An 18,847-nucleotide genomic window follows, 5' to 3' on the forward strand; every position below is an offset into this window, starting at 1 on the left:
GTTCTTATTTTGTGCTGGATGAGGGATGTTCTGCCTGGTGTATCAGAGAATACACCTGAATGTTGCGCTAACAAGTCAGCTAATTGATCCTTCTGTGCTTTTGTCAACAAGATGTTGATAATGGGCAAGTTTACCTCCTGGGAACTCCCCGAGGGAAACAACTCTATTCCTACTTCCTTAACGGGGGATACAAGACAACTCGCTGCTACTCTCTCACTGACTTCTGGTTCCTCTTCCCATTTCTTGAGAAGATTCACATGATAAATTTGTGTCTTATGGGGATTGACGCTTAGCTCGATGAGATAGGTGACAGGGGAGATTGCTCTAACAACCCTATATGGCCCTTGCCATCTAGCTAGCAATTTTTGATCAGAGGTGGGTCTCATAATCAATACCTGGTCATTGGGAAGGAACGTACGTAGTTTACTACCCTTGTCATAATAGCGTTTCTGCGCTTCTTGGGCCTTTTCCATATGTTGTCTTACATTCTCCCATAAATCCTGTAAATGTGATTTCAATTTCTGTACATATTCTAACACAGGTCTCCCCTCCTCTTCCTCTTCCTCCTCCCAGGTTTCGACTGCCATATCTAAGAGGGAGCGAGGTTGTCTTCCGAAGACCAGCTCAAATGGACTATGCCCTGTAGAGGACTGTTCGTGGGTGCGAATAGCGTACAACACTAAGGGCAGTTTCTGATCCCAATCTCTCCCAGTCTCATCTACTATTTTCTTTAAGAGAGTTTTTATAGTCCTATTGTATCGTTCTACCAGTCCGTCTGTCTGTGGATGGTACACTGAAGTTTTAATCTGAGTAAGGCCCAGTGTTTTACAGATTTGCTTCATAAGGTTGGACATGAAGGGTGTACCCTGGTCCGTAAGAATTTCTCGGGGAAACCCGGTCCGCGTGAATACTGTTATCATTGCTTGTGCTACCGTTTTTGTCGTCATACTGGAAAGAGGTATGGCTTCGGGATACCGGGTGGCGTAGTCTACTATCACTAGTATATATGTATGTCCCTTAGTTGAAGGAAGTAGGGGTCCAATTAAATCCATTCCCACCCTACTAAATGGAATATCAATGATGGGAAGAGGTAAGAGAGGTGCTTTCCGGGGTCGGCCTGGTTCGGTGAGCTGACACCTAGTACATTGTGAGCAATATTTTCGAAGGTGCGCGAACACCCCTGGCCAGTAGAATCGTCGGAGGAGATATTCTTCCGTTTTGTCTCTGCCAAAATGGCCCCCACCCGGTTGATTGTGGGCTAGAAAAAGTACTTGGTCTCTATAAGTCTCAGGGACTACTAATTGGAATTTTCGTTCCCCTTCCCTGGTAGTGGTCACCCTATACAAAAGATTGCGTTGTACAAAAAAATAGGGACCCACCTCGTCAGTTTCTTCTGTTTTTGCTGTTCCCCAAGCATGAGTGAGAGTAGGGTCCTCCCTCTGATGCTGTCGGAAACTGATGTTGTCCCTGTGATTCTCCGCTATAACTCGTATGGTTGGAGATTGGTTATTTGTTTCTCGAAACTGGGCCTTGCCTTCCCTCTTTTCCCGGCGAGATAGTTTTCTACGATATGGGGGACAGTCAATTTCGCTATTAGGGAAAGGAGCCTCTGCGCACCATTCGAAGTTCTCCATGTGGGTACTATTTAGTAATTGTTGGAAATAGACGTAATCTGTTCCCACAATACATTCCTCTATTAGGTGTTCCATGACCCCCATGGGAAGAAAGTCTCTGTGATTTCCCCATTCCAGTTGTACTGTGGAGAGAGGATATTGGGCCTTATCACCGTGTATACAGCAAATTGTTACTCTTTGGCAGGTGTTTTCATCTACTGGATCTATTAAATCTTGTCGTATTACGGACTGTGTACAACCTGAGTCTATAAGGGCTAAGAGGAGATGCCCATTAACTCGGAGTGTCTGTTTAAACTTGCTATCCCCTGTTCCTGTCCATAAGACTCGGCGTCGGGTGACTCCTATTTCCATAGGTTCCGTCCCTTCTGTTTTCCTGGGACATAGGCGAGCAATATGTCCCCATTCTCCACAGTTAAAACACTGTGGTCCGGACATCGCATGGGTCTCCCCTTGTTTACGTGACATGGGGTCTTCTACGGTGTATCTCTGGAGGGGCCGTGTTGGAGGGGGAAGGGTTTTGGGATTAGGCCGCGGTGAAGTTGATCTTACGTCCGTGGACCTGTGATATGCACAGGCCAAATCTATAGCCATGTCTGTATCCACGTTAGGATGTTGTCGTATCCAGCTTTTTGTACCGGTGGGTAGTGAGTCCAAATATTGTTCAAGGATAACCGTTTTAATAACATCCTCTGGACTATTGCCTATTGGACCTAGCCATTTGAGGGCCAAATCCTTAACCCTAAAATAAAAGGTTCGAGGGTCCTCATTTTGACTCCATCTAACCTTACGGAATCGTACTCGGTAATATTCAGTGTCGTGACCAATCCTTTCCAAAATGCTCTTTTTAATGTCTTTATAAGGTGTAGTTCCATCAGGGTTGGCTGCCTGATAGGCGGCCTGGATAAGCCCGGTGAGTAGGGGTGCGATATATTGTCCCCATCGGTCTTCGGGCCATTGAGCCGAAGAGGCGACCCGCTCAAAGTTCGTAAAGAACGAATCAGGATCTTCCCCTTCCTGATATCGTTGAAGAACCGAACTGGGGACATTAGGATGCACTTTACTAGCAGCTATGGTCTCAGTTAACTTTTTCATGGCCGTCTCGTGGACCAGCTGATTATTTGCTAATATAGTGGCTTGGCTTTTTAGAGCGGACTGTAATGCTTCCCTATCTTCTTTGGCCTCACGCTGGTGAGCCTCCCAGACCAGCTGTAAATGTCGCTGGCCTTCCGCCAGTTGTTTTATCATGTCCTCAAGGCTCGGATGTTCACTCATGGTTATACCGTTCCTCAGCCGCCGGGATACCCAGATCCCACTTCTGACACCACTGTGGCAGGCTGAACAGTATACACCCGACAAAAATCCGATATTCTGGTAAGTAAAGATTTATTGTAAAGACGTTAAGGTTTGTTAATTCAAGTTTATATCATTAAATGTGGTAGGGCCCAGTAAACAAGTCTCTTCTTTAACTTGGTCTTCTTTCTCTCTCTTTTCTTCCTTTGTCAGGTTTCTCGATTGGTTTGGCAAGGGTCCAGGGAGGTACCGACAAGAAAAACAAAAGAAGACTTGGGTAAGTATAGAGGTATATACTGGGGCTCTTACTAGTGGAAAGTAAAGGGGGAGTGGATAAGTAGGGGAATAGAAGGCAAAGTGCATTCACCCGTGAAGTGTGCTAAAGTATAATTCCTTCTGTGTTTCCGAACAGTCATAAGGTGCACCCAATAGGTTTTTGTTTGTTTTAATCAGACTGTGCCCTTTTCTTTCTCCCTCTCCCCTCTTACCCCTGTTATCCCTCCCCACTCCCTTTTCCTAGTGAAGTTTTAGGGTTCCTGCCCCTTGCCCCTAGGAGGGACCGTACCTTGGTGAGCCACGACCCTCCAGGGTCGTGGCTAGGCTCCTTCGTCTGGTTGTCCTCCTCTTGGGGAATCTTCGGCTCCTTCGTCTGGTTGTTCGGATCCTGCGCGTCCTCACTGGTCTCCGTCCTCCTCTTACTGCCGCCGTCCCGCTCTTCGTCGTTGGTCTCCTCCTGTGGCCGATCCGCGGCCGTTTTGTATACGAGCGTTGCCCCGGAAACGGGGAAACGCAGCTGTGGCGCGTTGTGCGTCCCCATGGTTACATGGGGAGGCGGAAATGACGTATCGGGTTCGCCCGACACGTCATTTCCTCCGTCTGCTGTCACCGTGATCGGGTTCGCCCGATCACAGTGACTTGTCTTTTTTACAACATGGACAGAGCCAGCGTAGGTCCATTATGCAGTTAAGTTGGACACTACAAACATTGAAGTCTGGTCATGTTCTCTGGCAATACGTTAGCGCAAAGGACATTTTTTCAGCATTTAATTTGATGCGACAGCAACAAATAATGGCTAAGAATGAAGCGACGTATGTGATGCTATACATTAAAAAAAGTTAGAATGGTTTCCTTTTACTATGGCTGATAATAAGCTGACTGGTTAATACATAGGGTTATCAATCTGCCTATTTTAACACTACAATTCACATCTTGATTAAAACACATTCCAGTGGGCAGATATGAAAGGCGAGGAGATAGTTACATTCATAAGGTGTGGGTGCTACCCTTTTTGCACAAATGTCTCAATGGCATAAGAGAGGTCTTTCTTAGTGGCAGAGAATGCAAGACTTCTGTGAGCCATTCAATGGTTTGGGAACAGCTGTCCTTGTAAGGGGCATGCAGCGATTCAGCAGCGAATTTAGCTTGCCTTCTGAAGGGAATTCAAGGTTCCTTGATTAGACCAGGGTTCCAGGTGCTCTCTAATGGAAGTTATGTGCTTCTTAATAGTGAGAGCTGTTGTGGGATGCGAGCCGAAATTGCTTATGTAGTTTTGGTCTCCCAAATTGTCACTTGTTGCGGTAATGTACCTTTTCCCCCACGCAACAGATGAAAGTAGCACATATTTGGCCTCATATTTCTACTTCAAATGTGAATTTTGACAAGTTAAGCAGATTAAAAGCTCTATTGTTCCAAAAACATGTGTAGATGACATCTGGATGAGAGACCTATGCGCTTCAAGTAGCGAGGTCATCTGCAGAGATACAGTCCCTTTTAAATGCAAACTGTCCAAGACACTTGACTCGTGGGACAGATTTTTAATGCGTCCAGTACTAGAGAGATAGTACATTTGTTTAAGGCTGTTGGTTCTGGGTTCTTGAAAGACGCGAGTAGCAGAGTATCGGCTGCTCTCCGATGGATTTTAAACATCTAAATGCCCTTACGCAGCATGCCAATTCGACGGCACCAGTCCGGCTATTAAGAGGATTCCTCCCAGGCTCTTCCACTTGAAATCACAAAGTACCATCTTGATAGTAGACGCAGCAATCTGCAAGTATTACTAAGCCTAAGAGAAAAAGAGGCGTCACTGCCCCCTGATAGTCCTGATTGCAGAGGCCGAAACGCGTTGACACATCTCTTGCAAGATTGAGGGCTTTTTGAGTCAATTTACTCAGACAAGAAATTTAATATGCACCACATAATACCTTTGAAAATAAATATATAGGTATCTGACAGCTGGGTGCAGCTAAAAACCTTCAATTATCACATTTTTAGTGGATTACAATTACAATCTTGTTACAGTGACCACAATGTAAAGAAATGGTCTTGGGCATAACCCTCCTTTGGCATATTGCCAATGCTGAGATTCGTTTCAGAAAATGTCTGTGATGTTTTGTATATATCTATGTTTTGTATATATCTATGTTATGTATATATCTTTTGTTATAGTGTGTTCATCAACGTGCCACTGCTGACCTTTCATTAGAATGATTTAAATAAATAAGGGAAAGTAATTGACTCATGAAATTTAGCACTGGTCTCTTAAAATAATGGTTTAATTTGTCCCTACCTGCTGACCATTTTTGTTTATGGTTCTGGGTTCATCAGCACCTTTTATGCTACATTTGGCATAATACCTTCAGCCATACACTCAATATTTTTTGCATATTTTCAGGGGATTTCCAATTACTTTGGGCATAAAAGGTGACATCTTGCTGTTTGTTATTCACAATGGCTGTCCCATCGCAACAAGGTGGACTGATGGCTCTTTCACCAGCGGTTACATTCTAATAGTTGAACCAATGACAAAAACACATCTTTTGTTTGGCGTGAAGTGCAGGATAAAGATTTTCAAAAGGTGTGTGAGCTGATGTCTGAAACCTCTTGATGCAAATTGTAAGTGCTCTGTCATAGTTGATGCCACTGCATTGGTCTTGGAGCAGTTTTAACTCAGTGGCATGTCAATAAGGAGTACATTGTTGGCTTTATTTCCAGTACCTTAAAACGGGCTGAGCTACACTTCAAAGCCATCAAACATGAGGCTCTAGCATGCACGTGGGCAGTAGAGAGATCTAAAACATTCTTATGGGGTAATTCTCTATTATTACCATAAACCATTGGTTTACATGTTGAGTGGCAATGGCACTGGTAGACCCTCAGCAAGACTGATCATGTAAATGTCACGTCTTCAGAGGTATTTGTTGGATATCAAGCACATTCCTAAAGGAAGATTTTTCCATGCAGACTATCACATCTATCAGTGGCAAATAAAGGTATTGATTTTGTAAATGGCAACAATATTGAATTTGTTGTGGCTATTTTTTATGCTTTGGAGGCTTGTGAAGGAGTCATTTCTGAAAAGGAATGGTTATTGGAAAGTGGAAAGGTCTCAGTTTTGCAGTTGGTCAAAAAGGCAGTGGTTGAGTTTGGCCGTGTGATAGATTTTCTGACAAGCCTATTAGACCTTACCAACAAATTGCTTCTGAATTGACTGAAGAGAATGGCATGGTACCTAGACACAGTTGTTTTATTCCTTCTGTGACCTTGAGAGAAAAACTAATTGATTCTACACATAGTGGTCAACCAGGCACTGCTGGTGCTAAAACGCTTTTGAGGAAAATGTATTGGTGGCCGTCAATGGAATGTCATGTTAAGCATTTTGTTAATAGGTGACAACAATGTTTGCTATCTGATAAACATTGGAAGTCGTCAACAAAGTTGTTAATTTGAATGTGTCACCTGATAGAGCTTGTCTTAAAATAGCTGTAGAAGTTTCTACACCTTGCCATACATTACCCACAAATATGAGATATTTGATTGTTTTAACAGATTATTTCTCAAAATGGGTTTCTTAGAAATGTGTAGGTATTCTGACCATGGATAACGTCATTGATTTTCTGAAGGATGTTTCTAGTAAGGACGGTGTGCCTAAAATAATTTTCTCTGGCAATGATACACAGTTTGTGTCTGGCAGAGTACTACATTTGATAAGGTATAATGGTATTTTACAAGAAAATACTCCTTTCTAATTTACTGAACCCAAATGTTTTGGTTGAATGTTCTAATAGATTCCTAAAAGAAGATATACAAACTGTATTAGCTATAAACTAAATGTTAAAGACTACTTAATGGAAAATATTGTGGACTCCCAGTCTACTATGGGAATTTCCCATTTTCTTACTGAGAGGGCATGAACCCAACACTAGATTGATACAACCAGGTTGGTTTAATTTAGAAGGTAGTAGGTCCCCACCTGTAAGCAAAAGCATGTCACAAAAATATAAGAACGTCCTAAAGAATATTGTGATCATGTGAAGGGGGAGTGGATAAGGATTTAGAAGTTGGGGAATAGGTTTTTATTAGCAAACCTTTTCATATGCAGAAAGAATAATCTAGGCTTTCTGAACCTGTTCAATTTGTGTGTGTTTCTGAGAGTGCTGTTTATTGAAAGATGATGGATGGTGGAATAAAGGGCCTTTAATCAAACTTAGATCTGATCACAAAGATATTATGCTCAAAGCATTCCAGTCTACAAATGCAAAGTGGTGCTTTGACACACATTCTAATAATTCTAGCAACATGTGTTTTAATTATGAAAATGACAATTTAATTGCTATAAGCATTACTAAGAAAATAATTCAGGAGAATAACAATTTGGGTAATACTGGAGAAGAGAGAATCAATGATAATGTGGGCCAGGATCTTTCTAATTCATAGGAAGTGGAAAGGGGGGTGTCTGAGATGATGACTTGAAGATTGACAAACGTAATGTAAGAAATGTTAAATTATCAGTTAAGTTTAAAGATTATGGGCTTCATTACGACTTTGGCTGTCTTTTTGCAAGACCTTAGTGGTGGTGGCCACCAAAAGACCGCCTTGTTGGCAGTAATCAGACCACCGTATTACGAGTCAAACTCTGAAGACGGCCAAAAAACCGCTAAAAACCCAACACCTCCAGGACACAGGAGGGTGTGTAAGAGGCGGTTCCACCACCAGCAACGCCAGCTCAACAACTTTCCACCCACCACATTATGAGCCACAAATCACCACAGCGGTTCTTCCATGGTGAAAAAACATTGGTGGGGTGAAGCACCACGCTCAAAAACCCACTGCAGACAGAACACACCACCACATTGGACCGTTCAAATCCCCCACACCTGACACACACCAGACACACCTACTCACAGCACTATAAAACACACACTCACACAACCCACAGTCCTTTGCTACCAAAATGACATTGACAGACAGAGATGAGCCACAACCGAACAACTCAGCACTTGTACACCATAGGCACATATACACTTCACACTCACCACACAACTGCACGAATAACACAATACACACATCACAACTTCACACAAACACCACAACCGACCATCATACACAACAAAACACCCCCACCCCATCAAGCACCCTACAATGCACCATTACAGACACAACACCTACCACCACCCACAACACAACCACCACCATGTCCTGTCAAAAGCACCCACGCTTCACAGACAAATAGTTGAGTGTCATGGTTGATGTACTCGTCAGGGTAGAGCCACAACTGTTTGGAACACAGGTCCAGCCAACCTCCATTGCCAGGAAAATGGAGCTATGGCAGAGAATTGTCTACATGGTCAACATCAAGGCACAAGGGAGGACATCAGGAAGAGGTGGATCGACCTATGGTGAAAGGTGCATTTCATGACATCGAGACACCAAATTCCCGTGCAGAAGACGGTCGGTGGGTCACTGCCTCCACCTCCAGAGTTAACATTGTGGGAGGAGAAGGTATTGGACATCCTGCATCCAGAGGTCCTAACAGGAGTACCCGGAGGACTGGACTCTGGTAAGTAACTAACACTTCCCTGGCACAAATAAGTCCTGTTCAGCATGCCTCCTCACCAACCAGGTACTCCCCAATCCACTCTATCTCCCACTACACCTCCCACCTAATCACCTAATGCCTGTCTCCTGCATGCCACACCACTACCCAGCCCCAATGCCCACACAGTCCCTGGCACGTGCAAGGATAGGAGTGCCAATATCAATGACTCCATCTCCCACAATATACTAACCCCTCTACATCAAAACCTGAAATGTGCACTCCACAGCACATCTCTTGCATGTGTGACTATTATACTAGCTACATCAACTGGATGCTTCAACTGAGGACCACTACATGGCCATGACTTAAATACAATGGCACTACACAATGTCAAACAAGGCCAAACTAATGACCACTTATCCAGAGCTACAACCCTGAAAGGGACTGAGCATGGGCAAGAAAGTAAGAATGTAAATCCCATGCACCAAATGCAAAGGCAGGACAAGTAACCATGCATACACACATGCCCTCCTCCCACTTAGACACCATGCTGCAATGTACAACCCCCCTCTCTCACATCTAGCAAGCCTGATTTACCACAAACAAACAGGGCACACCTGTCATGTGAAACATCACACAGGACCTGAAAACCACCCACCCACCAAAAGTTACCTAGCCTGATTGACACTCATCCTCAATGGAGCATGGCACACATGTCACAATCCTCTACACACAAACAATGTTTGCAGTGCTGCATCTGTCATTGCCATTGCTTGGAATCATGTCAAGCCGCTGTATGCATCAGACAAAGAGATGATCAATGACACGTCCACATCTAACTCTCTCCCATTCCATCCACAGGTACCCCTGCCACTGCCAACATAGAGAGGATGCCAGAGACAGACAGCCCTTCTTAGGATGAAGACCCCAGTGAGGACAACGCCTCTGGATGTCTGGACATTGACGACATACCTGGCCCATCTGGGATACCTGGTCAGTTTCACCACTCCCTGCCAGGGGCACAGGCACATGGGAGCCAGTGGCGTGGGAGGGAAACTGTGGGCCAGAGGATGGGGCACCCAGGGGAGTCAAATGACCAGCAAACGTCTCCCAGGTCCTGAAGCATACCAACACTCACAGGACAGGATGGACCATATTGTAGGAGGCTGGCCTGGCTTGTAGTGGGTACCAAGGGGTACTTACACTCTGTGCCAGGTCCAGTTATCCCTTATTAGTGTAGAAGAGGTGTTTCTAGCAGCTTAGGCTGATAGAAGGTAGCTATAGCAGAGCAGCTTAGGCTGAACTAGGAGACATGCAAAGCTCCTACTATACCACTGGTGTCATATGCACAATATCATAAGAAAACACAATACACAGATATACTAAAAATAAAGGTACTTTATTTTTATGACAATATGCCAAAAGTATCTCAGTGAATACCCTCAGTATGAGGATGCCAAATATACACAAGATATATGTAGACAATACCAAAAATATGCAGTAATAGCAAAAGGAAGTAATGCAAGCAATGTAAGGTTACAGTAGATTGCAATAGGAGCACATAGGTATAGGGGCAGCACAAACCATATACTCCAAAAGTGGAATGCGAACCACGAATGGACCCCAAACCTATGTTAGCTTGTAGAGGGTCGCTGGGGCTGTAAGAAAACAGTGAGGGTTAGAAAAATAGCCCACCCCAAGACCCTGAAAAGTAGGTGTAAAGTGCACCTATATTCCCCAGAGAGCACAGAAGTCGTGATAGGGGAATTCTGCAAGGAAGACCAACACCAGCAATGCAACCAAAGTGGATTTCCAGACGAGAGTACCTGTGGAACAATGGGACCAGGTCCAAGAGTCGCGACAAAGTCGAGAATGGGCAGATGCCCAGGAAATGCCAGCTGAGGGTGCAAAGGAGCTGCCACCGGATTGTAGAAGCTGTGGATTCTGCAAGAACAAAGAGGGCTAGAAACTTCCCCTTTGGAGGATGGATGTCCCACGTCTTGTAGAAGCTTGCAGAGGTGTTCCCATGCAGAAATACCGCAAAGAAGCCTTGCTAGCTGCAAGGGTTGCGGTTAGGGTTTTTGGATGCTGCTGTGGCCCAGGAGGGACCAGGATGTCGCCACTTGGATGAGGAGACAGAGGGGGCACCCAGCAAGTCACGGAGCCCTCACAGAATCAGGCAGCACCCGCATAAGTACCGGAACAGGCACTTGGAAGAGAAGTGAACTGGAGCTCAACCGAAGACACAAAAGGGTCCCACGACGCCGGAGGACAACTCAGGAGGTTGTGCACTGCAGGTTAGAGTGTCAGGGACCCAGGCTTGGCTGTGCACGAAGGAAATCCTGGAAGAGTGCACAGGAGCCGGAGCAGCTGCAAATCACGTGGTACCCAGCAATGCAGTCTAGCGTGGGGAGGCAAGGACTTACCTCCACCAAACTTGGACTGAAGAGTCACTGGACTGTGGGAGTCACTTGGACAGAGTTGCTGAGTTCAAAGGCCCTCGCTCGTCGTGCTGAGAGGAGACCCAGAGGACCGGTGATGCAGTTCTTTGGTGCCTGCGGTTGCAGGGGAAGATTCCGTCGTCCCACCGGAGATTTCTTCAGAGCTCCTGGTGCAGAGAGGAGGCAGGCTACCCCCAGAGCATGCACCACCAGGAAACTGTCGAGAAGGCAGCAGGATCAGGGATACAAGTGGTCACTCCCCTTTCCTTTGTCCAGTTTTGCGCCAGAGCAGGGCTGGGGGATCCCTGAACCGGTGTAGACTTGCTTATGCAGAGATGGGCACCATCTGTGCCCATCAAAGCATTTCCAGAGGCTGGGGGAGGCTACTCCTCCCCAGCCCTGACACCTTTTTCCAAATGGAGAGGCTGTAACACCCTCTCTCTGAGTAAGTCCTTTGTTCTGCCTTCCTGGGCCAAGCCTGGCTGGACCCCAGGAGGGCAGAAACCTGTCTGAGGGGTTGGCAGCAGCAGCAGCTGCAGTGAAACCCCGGGAAAGGCAGTTTGGCAGTACCAGAGTCTGTGCTAGAGACTCGGGGGATCATGGAATTGTCACCCCAATGCCAGAAGGGCATTGGGGTGACAATTCCATGATCTTAGACATGTTACATGGCCATGTTCGGAGTTACCATTGTGACGCTATACATAGGTAGTGACCTATGTATAGTGCACGTGTGAAATGGTGTCCCGCACTCACAAAGTCTGGGGAATTTGCCCTGAACGATGTGGGGGCACCTTGGCTAGTGCCAGGGTGCCCACACACTAAGTAACTTAGCACCCAACCTTCACCAGGTGAAGGTTAGACATATAGGTGACTTATAAGTTACTTAAGTGCAGTGGTAAATGGCTGTGAAATAACGTGGACGTTATTTCACCCAGGCTGCAGTGGCAGGCCTGTGTAAGAATTGTCAGAGTTCCATATGGGTGGCAAAAGAAATGCTGCAGCCCATAGGGATCTCCTGGAACCCCAATACCCTGGGTACCTCGGTACCATATACTTGGGAATTATAAGGGTGTTCCAGTATGCAAATGTGAATTGGTAAAATTGATCACTAGCCTGTTAGTGACAATTTGTACAGCAGAGAGAACATAACCACTGAGGTTCTGGTTAGCAGAGCCTCAGTGAGACAGTTAGGCATCACACAGGGAACACATACATATAGGCCACAAACTTATGAGCACTGGGGTCCTGGCTAGCAGGGTCCCAGTGACACATAACAAACATACTGAAAACATAGGGTTTTCACTATGAGCACTGGGCCCTGGCTAGCAGGATCCCAGTGAGACAGTGAAAACACCCTGACATATACTCACAAACAGGCCAAAAGTGGGGATAACAAGGCTAGAAAGAAGCTACTTTCTCACACATATCATTACCATGTTGGGGAAAAACCAAAGGCGGCAGAGGGAATACCACCAGGAGGTCATGCAGCAGTGGTAGGCCCACAATGCCACCATGGCCTCCACTGCAGGGGTGCCCAGGGACACCAACACCACCCTGCGGGCTTCCACCACCCACCAGCAGGCCCCTTCCACCAGCCACATCACATCTATTCCTTCCACATCTGCCACAGCTAGTGGAATGGAGCCCCTGCCAGGTGAACCACAGACCTCTGGCACCCCTCCCTCTGTAGCTGATGAACCCCACCCCCACAAACGTGGACGTCCATCCAAACATCCGGCTGGAGAAGATGCCAAGACCATAATCACATATGCAGTACATAATAGTCCAGCACAGAGTAGATTGCCACCGAAGCAGGGGCAAACCATATGACATTTCTACATCCCCAGACAGAGTAAATACAAGACATTTCACTGTAACTGACATCTTTCATGTGCTAAATACCATTCTGCATACAGTTACCAACGAATAATGAGCATGAATGCCTCAAGCCATAGGTAGCAGAGGCATTGATGGACATAACACAGTCAGTGGGTGGAATAACATGAGGACAGGATAATGCAGGACACATAGCTCAACACAGATCTGTCCATTGGAGATGTGAATCTAGCTACCTGCAGTGAGTACACATGCAAGATAAGATATATGTAAACTCTGCACCTTACATTCAAGCACTCACCTCCCCCAACACGCACAGAGGGATAAGAGCACATTACAACACCACTGATTAGGCTAATCAGGAGGGCCATTGACACTAATCAATGTGGGTTCACATCACTTGCAAATACGCATACCTGTATGTCACTGGAAGTACTGCAGTCCTAGAGGCAGCTGCACCGTCCTCATCTGCCTCCTCATCCCTTTCCATGTCTGCCTCACCAGCCACTGGTCCAGCTGCCTCCCCATGATCAGCTAGCAATGGTATCTGACATCTCAGGGCAAGATTGTGGAGCATGCAGCAGGCTACTATGATCTGGCATACCTTCTGGGGAGTGTAGAGGAGGGCACCTCCAGAGACGTCCAGGTACCTGAACCTGGCTTTCAGAAGTCCAAATGCCCTCTCAATTACACGCCTCATCCTGCCGTGGGCCTCATTGAAATAAAGTTCCCCTTCCGTGGCCAGGGAAGGTAGGATATCCAGAGTCACCTGTGTGTATAAAGGTAGGACCTGTTACAATACAGGTACAGACACAGGGCAGATGGTGTTGACAGATGCCATAGCAGAGACATACAGATGCATACCAATGAGCTAAGCCCTCTGTGTGTATAGTCATGCCTTCATGTGCGGGACATTGCTGTTCCTCAGAATGTAGGAGTCATGCACAGATCCTGGAAACTTGGCTGTCACTTGTGCGATGTACTGGTCTGCCGGACACACCGCCTGAACATTGATCGAGTGGTAGTTCATCCTGTTCCTGTACACCTGCTCATTGGTACTGGGATGGGCCAAGGCTGTATGGGTGCCATCTATGGCCCCTATCACATGAGGGATGGGTCCCACATCATAGAAGTCTGCCTTCACATAGGCCAAATCTCCATGTTGGGGAACCTGGTGCAGCTGTCCAGGTGTTTCAAAAAAGCACACAGTACATCCTTCAAAACAAGACTGAACATGGACTGTGACATCAATGCTGTCAAGCCCACTGTATTCTGATAGGACCCAGTGGTAAGAAAGTGCAGCACTAACAGGACTTGTACTGTGGGAGGGAAGGCATAAGGATTGCATATGGCAGGCAATAGATCAGGCTCCAACTGGGCACCTAGATCCATGATGGTCTGACAATTCAGACAATAGGTCTGGATGATATGCCTGTCCTCCATGGTTGCAAGGTCAACTAGTGGTCGGTACACTGGTGCAAGTCTCACCCTCCTCATGGCAGGGTATCTAGGATATAGAGTAGAAAATGTACGAAGTGATAAGTACTTCACACATGTAAGCAGAACATGTCATCATCACACACACCTAACGCCGTACACATGCGTCACACTCTTGACACATGCCATTATGGGCAAGCTGAAGCATCACAGTGACGTGCATGTCACATGTATTGGCTAAAAAATGATGGCACAACATAGGCCCACTCTGCAGTTTGCACATAAATGTGTATGACACACTTATTTAGGGACTGGAAGGCATGATATGTGCACAAAATGTCATCCGCCTGGCCTGTTGCACAGGACAGTTGGAAGTGACCTAAGTCCTCCGTCGTATGTCGTCATGGTGGTAGATGGCAACCGCTGTGCAACTTCTCATTGGATAACACTGCTGCCATTGGGGGATTGGAGCCAATGGCGATCATCGCCGGCGGTGACGGTCCTGTACGCAGTGGCTGCTGCCTTGCTCACTTGACTCTTACTCTCTTGCAAGCAAGACCTCCACGAGCTGAGCTGCTGTGTCCTGTATCTGGGAGCCATCATGCCACGTCCTGCAGGTGATAGGGCCCAAGCCTTCACACCAGAAGGTCCCCTGTACGGACAGCTGTATGGAGCACCAGAGGAACAGGTGAGCCCAATGCCATAGTCATGTGTGATAGGGGTGTGTGTGATGGTGTAAGGGGTGAGTGTACTGGGAGGGAGTACATGCATGCAGGGGGCATGGAGTTGAGGCGTGTGAGCTGAGAGGAAGGGCATGTGTGGGCACATGGTGAGTGTGATGTGTATTGTGCTCTGCTGTTGGTATGGGGCATGTGTACCTGACTTTCTCCGCCTGTCTGTGTCATCCATGCAGGTAAACACCCATCAGAAGAAAGGGATCTGGCATGCCATCGCCAAGCAAGTGTGGACCCTGGGTGTCCACAGCCAGCGGAGCACCCACTGCAGAAAGCGGTGAGAGGAGCAGAGACGCTGGGCCCAGAAGACCGTGGAGGCCCAGCTGGGTATGTCCTCCCAACAAGAGAGTGGTGTCTGTCAGACCCTGACCCCTCAATTGCCCGCATTTTGTCAGTGGCCTACCCTGGGGTGGATGGGCGTTTGAGGGCAGCGCAGCAGCCACAAGGGGGTGAGTACTGACTGAATCCTGCCACTTGGCTGGCCTTAATAGCGATAATGTGTCTCACCTATTTGAATTATGTACTATGCACCCTGGCTGAGTGTAGATAGTTGATGTGTTGGCATGCTTTACTGTCAGTGGACTTACACCTCCCATTACTGGACCTCTCCATGTCTGGAATGCGGAGATGGTCAAATGACATAGCCACATGTGTGAGACCATGCTGCCTATCCAATGCATGTGAGTATTAGTATTACCCTAAGCATTGCCTATGACCAGCTCCATCCATCTGCATATGTGGCTCTGAGTTGTCAGTCTACTCCCATCTGTGTCACACCTGTATATGCTACTGTGTGACTCTAATTTAATCACAGAGGCTGAATGCTTTATGTACTGGTCATGTTGTTGACAGAATGTGGGGCTGCCATTCTAGTTCCACTACAGATATGGTCTTCAGGGGACCGGTTCATTGATTTGATAGCTGTATTGTCATATATACGTGATCTGCTGACTGTAGGGTATGTGGATGTAGGCTAACTGGGATACTGATACATGTAGAATTGATGAGGTTTGGTTGCAGACATTGTGCATTCTTAGGTGCAATACTTGTGGGAATGTTACTGTTATATCAACGGTATGCGACTGGAGGTGGTAAGTGCCTTGACAGGTCTTGTGTATGTCACCATGGTATGTATATGGAGTGTATGAGAATGGCCTAGCAAATGATATGCTACATTGCAGAGTTAATGCCTACATCATGTCCTAATGGTAATTTGGGGGCACATCTCATGGGCTGGGACTTTTCTGCTTGCCTTGGGCAAGCTAGAGTGGCAGATTAGGAGAGGTTGGCCCATTGCATGTCACAAGGCATATAGATGTGATTCTAATATTACATTTTGTCTCCTCTTGCTGGCTTATGTAGTAGTGGGATGTGTAAGTGGTGTACAGGCAGTGGTGTTGGTCCATATGTGCCTAATGCATCATGACATTTACCATCTGCAATGTGTTTTGTCTGGCCTCTGTAACAGGTATTGTCATGTCTGGAAAGGTGTTTGAGGGTGGAGTTGTCATGTTGACTGCATGTGTGGTTGCATTGTGAGTGGACCATGATGTAATATGTGTACTCCTGAAGTACATCTGGTGTGGCACTGCACTCAGTGATTGTGTATGGATGTGCCATATGTCATAAATGGGACCTTGTAGACGCACTTAGCAGTATGATCAGTTGTATTATAATAGTTTTTGGTGTCTGCTGGCCTGGCTGTATGATTACGTCAGACTATACAAATGTCTATACCACAGATTCTTATTATACACATCAGATTTCAACTGTTTGGGTGTCTGACTTGTGATGGCCAAATCAGTGTTGCTTTTCATCTTGGCATCATTGTACAGAATGTTTGGTGTGGCATGTAATGTGACAGGCAGGTGCTCTGTGGTATGTGAGTGGAGTTGTCTTAAATGTAATGGATATGTTACAGAGGGCATGGTCTGATCAGATATTGTTGTTGTAGTGACCAGAAGTGTTTTGTTCTGCAGCTGGACATCCAGTAGGTGGTGGGGCATGGAGAGGTATGATATGTACTCAGGCATACAATTGATACTGTATCCAGGCCATGCTGTGCCAGCACAAATTGATTTTATTTTAGTAGTCATCATGTGGATAACACAAGTTGTGCTGTCTAACTTAGATATTGATGTAGGTGTGAGGGTAGCAATACAGGGGTGGGTAATAGGGACATGTCATGACATAATGTAGGTAATGTATATTGGCACCAGCAATGGCCTATCCAAGGTAAGTATTGTCATAGATGTGCTTGTTAAACAGTGTGTCTGAAAGCTTTATGTTAACCCAATTGCCCTCCCATCTCTCTCTCTGTCTCCCCCTCCCTCTCTCTCTATTTGTGTGCATCAGCATTGTCAGGCGAAGGAGAAGGGACATGGGCGAATGGGGAAGCAGCAGCCCATGGGACCCAGGAAGCTGGAACCAGCGAGAGCGAGGGTCCCAGTGTGACGAGGGCAAGGGGAGTGCCACGGGGGAGTCCGGATCTACCACCTCTTCTTCTCCAATGGACACTCCCTGGCGGTGGCGGACCCACCTGGGACCAACCCAGCACCATCCTTGTCCACCACCCCTCTTACTAGCACCCCCCTCCCTGTAGCTCACCACCCAATTGCCTGTCTATGCTCACCCAGGAGGGTGGGTATCTCCTTTGCCGCAGGCACCACTTCCCCTGCCCCAGACAGCCCTGCTGCCCTCAGTGAGGAGGCTATTGACCTCCTGAGGTCCATCTCTATGGAGCAGTCCACCATTGTGAATGCCATCCAGGGACTGGGAGCTCAAGTCTAACAGAGCAATGCATTCCTGAAGGGCATTCATGGTGCCCTAGCTGGCCTCCACATACACTTTCAGGTACTGGCCTCCTCACTGATGGCAGCCAGTCTCCCTTTGTCTACCGTCCCCACTCCACCTACCTTTTCCCAATCCCAAACCCCTCCCCCCAAACTCATCCAAAGCACACATACACACAGGCATGCATCCACCTCAACAGATAAGGGTACCACTGACAAGCACAAGTACCACAAGACCCACCACCGGCATGCACACAACATCCACTACCTACACAGACTCCCCCACCACCTCCTCCACAGACACTAAACCTGACACACCTGCAGCCACCACACCATCATTCACGGATCCAGCCACAACACCTGTCTTACCCACAGTCACCACAATATCAGACTCCCAGACATCCACCCCAGTCACCACATCCACACCCACCACAACCACCGACCCCCCCACATGCAGCACATCTACCATACCAGCAGATACCACCCCAACAGACAGTCACCCATCCAACATGGCATCTCCCCGCACCTTCCCCCCTCAAGACACCTAAACACCCTTACTCACCCGCCCAAAAGACACCCAGCACCCACAAACATTCCACACACGCACTTGCACCCAAGGCACCCAAACCGACACATCTTACAACCACTCCCTCTGCCTCCCAAACCCTTTTGCCATGACCGCCCCGTGTGTCAAAAAAGCATTTACTTTCGGAGTTGCCCTTTTTCCCTACTCCTCTCTGACCCAGTGATACCCCCAAGCATTCTCCCTCCCCAAGTCCAGCCCTTCAAGTCCTCCCCTTCAACCTCTGCTAGTGCCCATGCCCCTCCCCCTGCCAAGCAGTATACCCCTCCCAAACCTGAAGCCCAA

Source organism: Pleurodeles waltl, chromosome 3_1 (assembly GCF_031143425.1).
Source record: "Pleurodeles waltl isolate 20211129_DDA chromosome 3_1, aPleWal1.hap1.20221129, whole genome shotgun sequence".
Lineage (NCBI taxonomy): Eukaryota > Metazoa > Chordata > Amphibia > Caudata > Salamandridae > Pleurodeles > Pleurodeles waltl.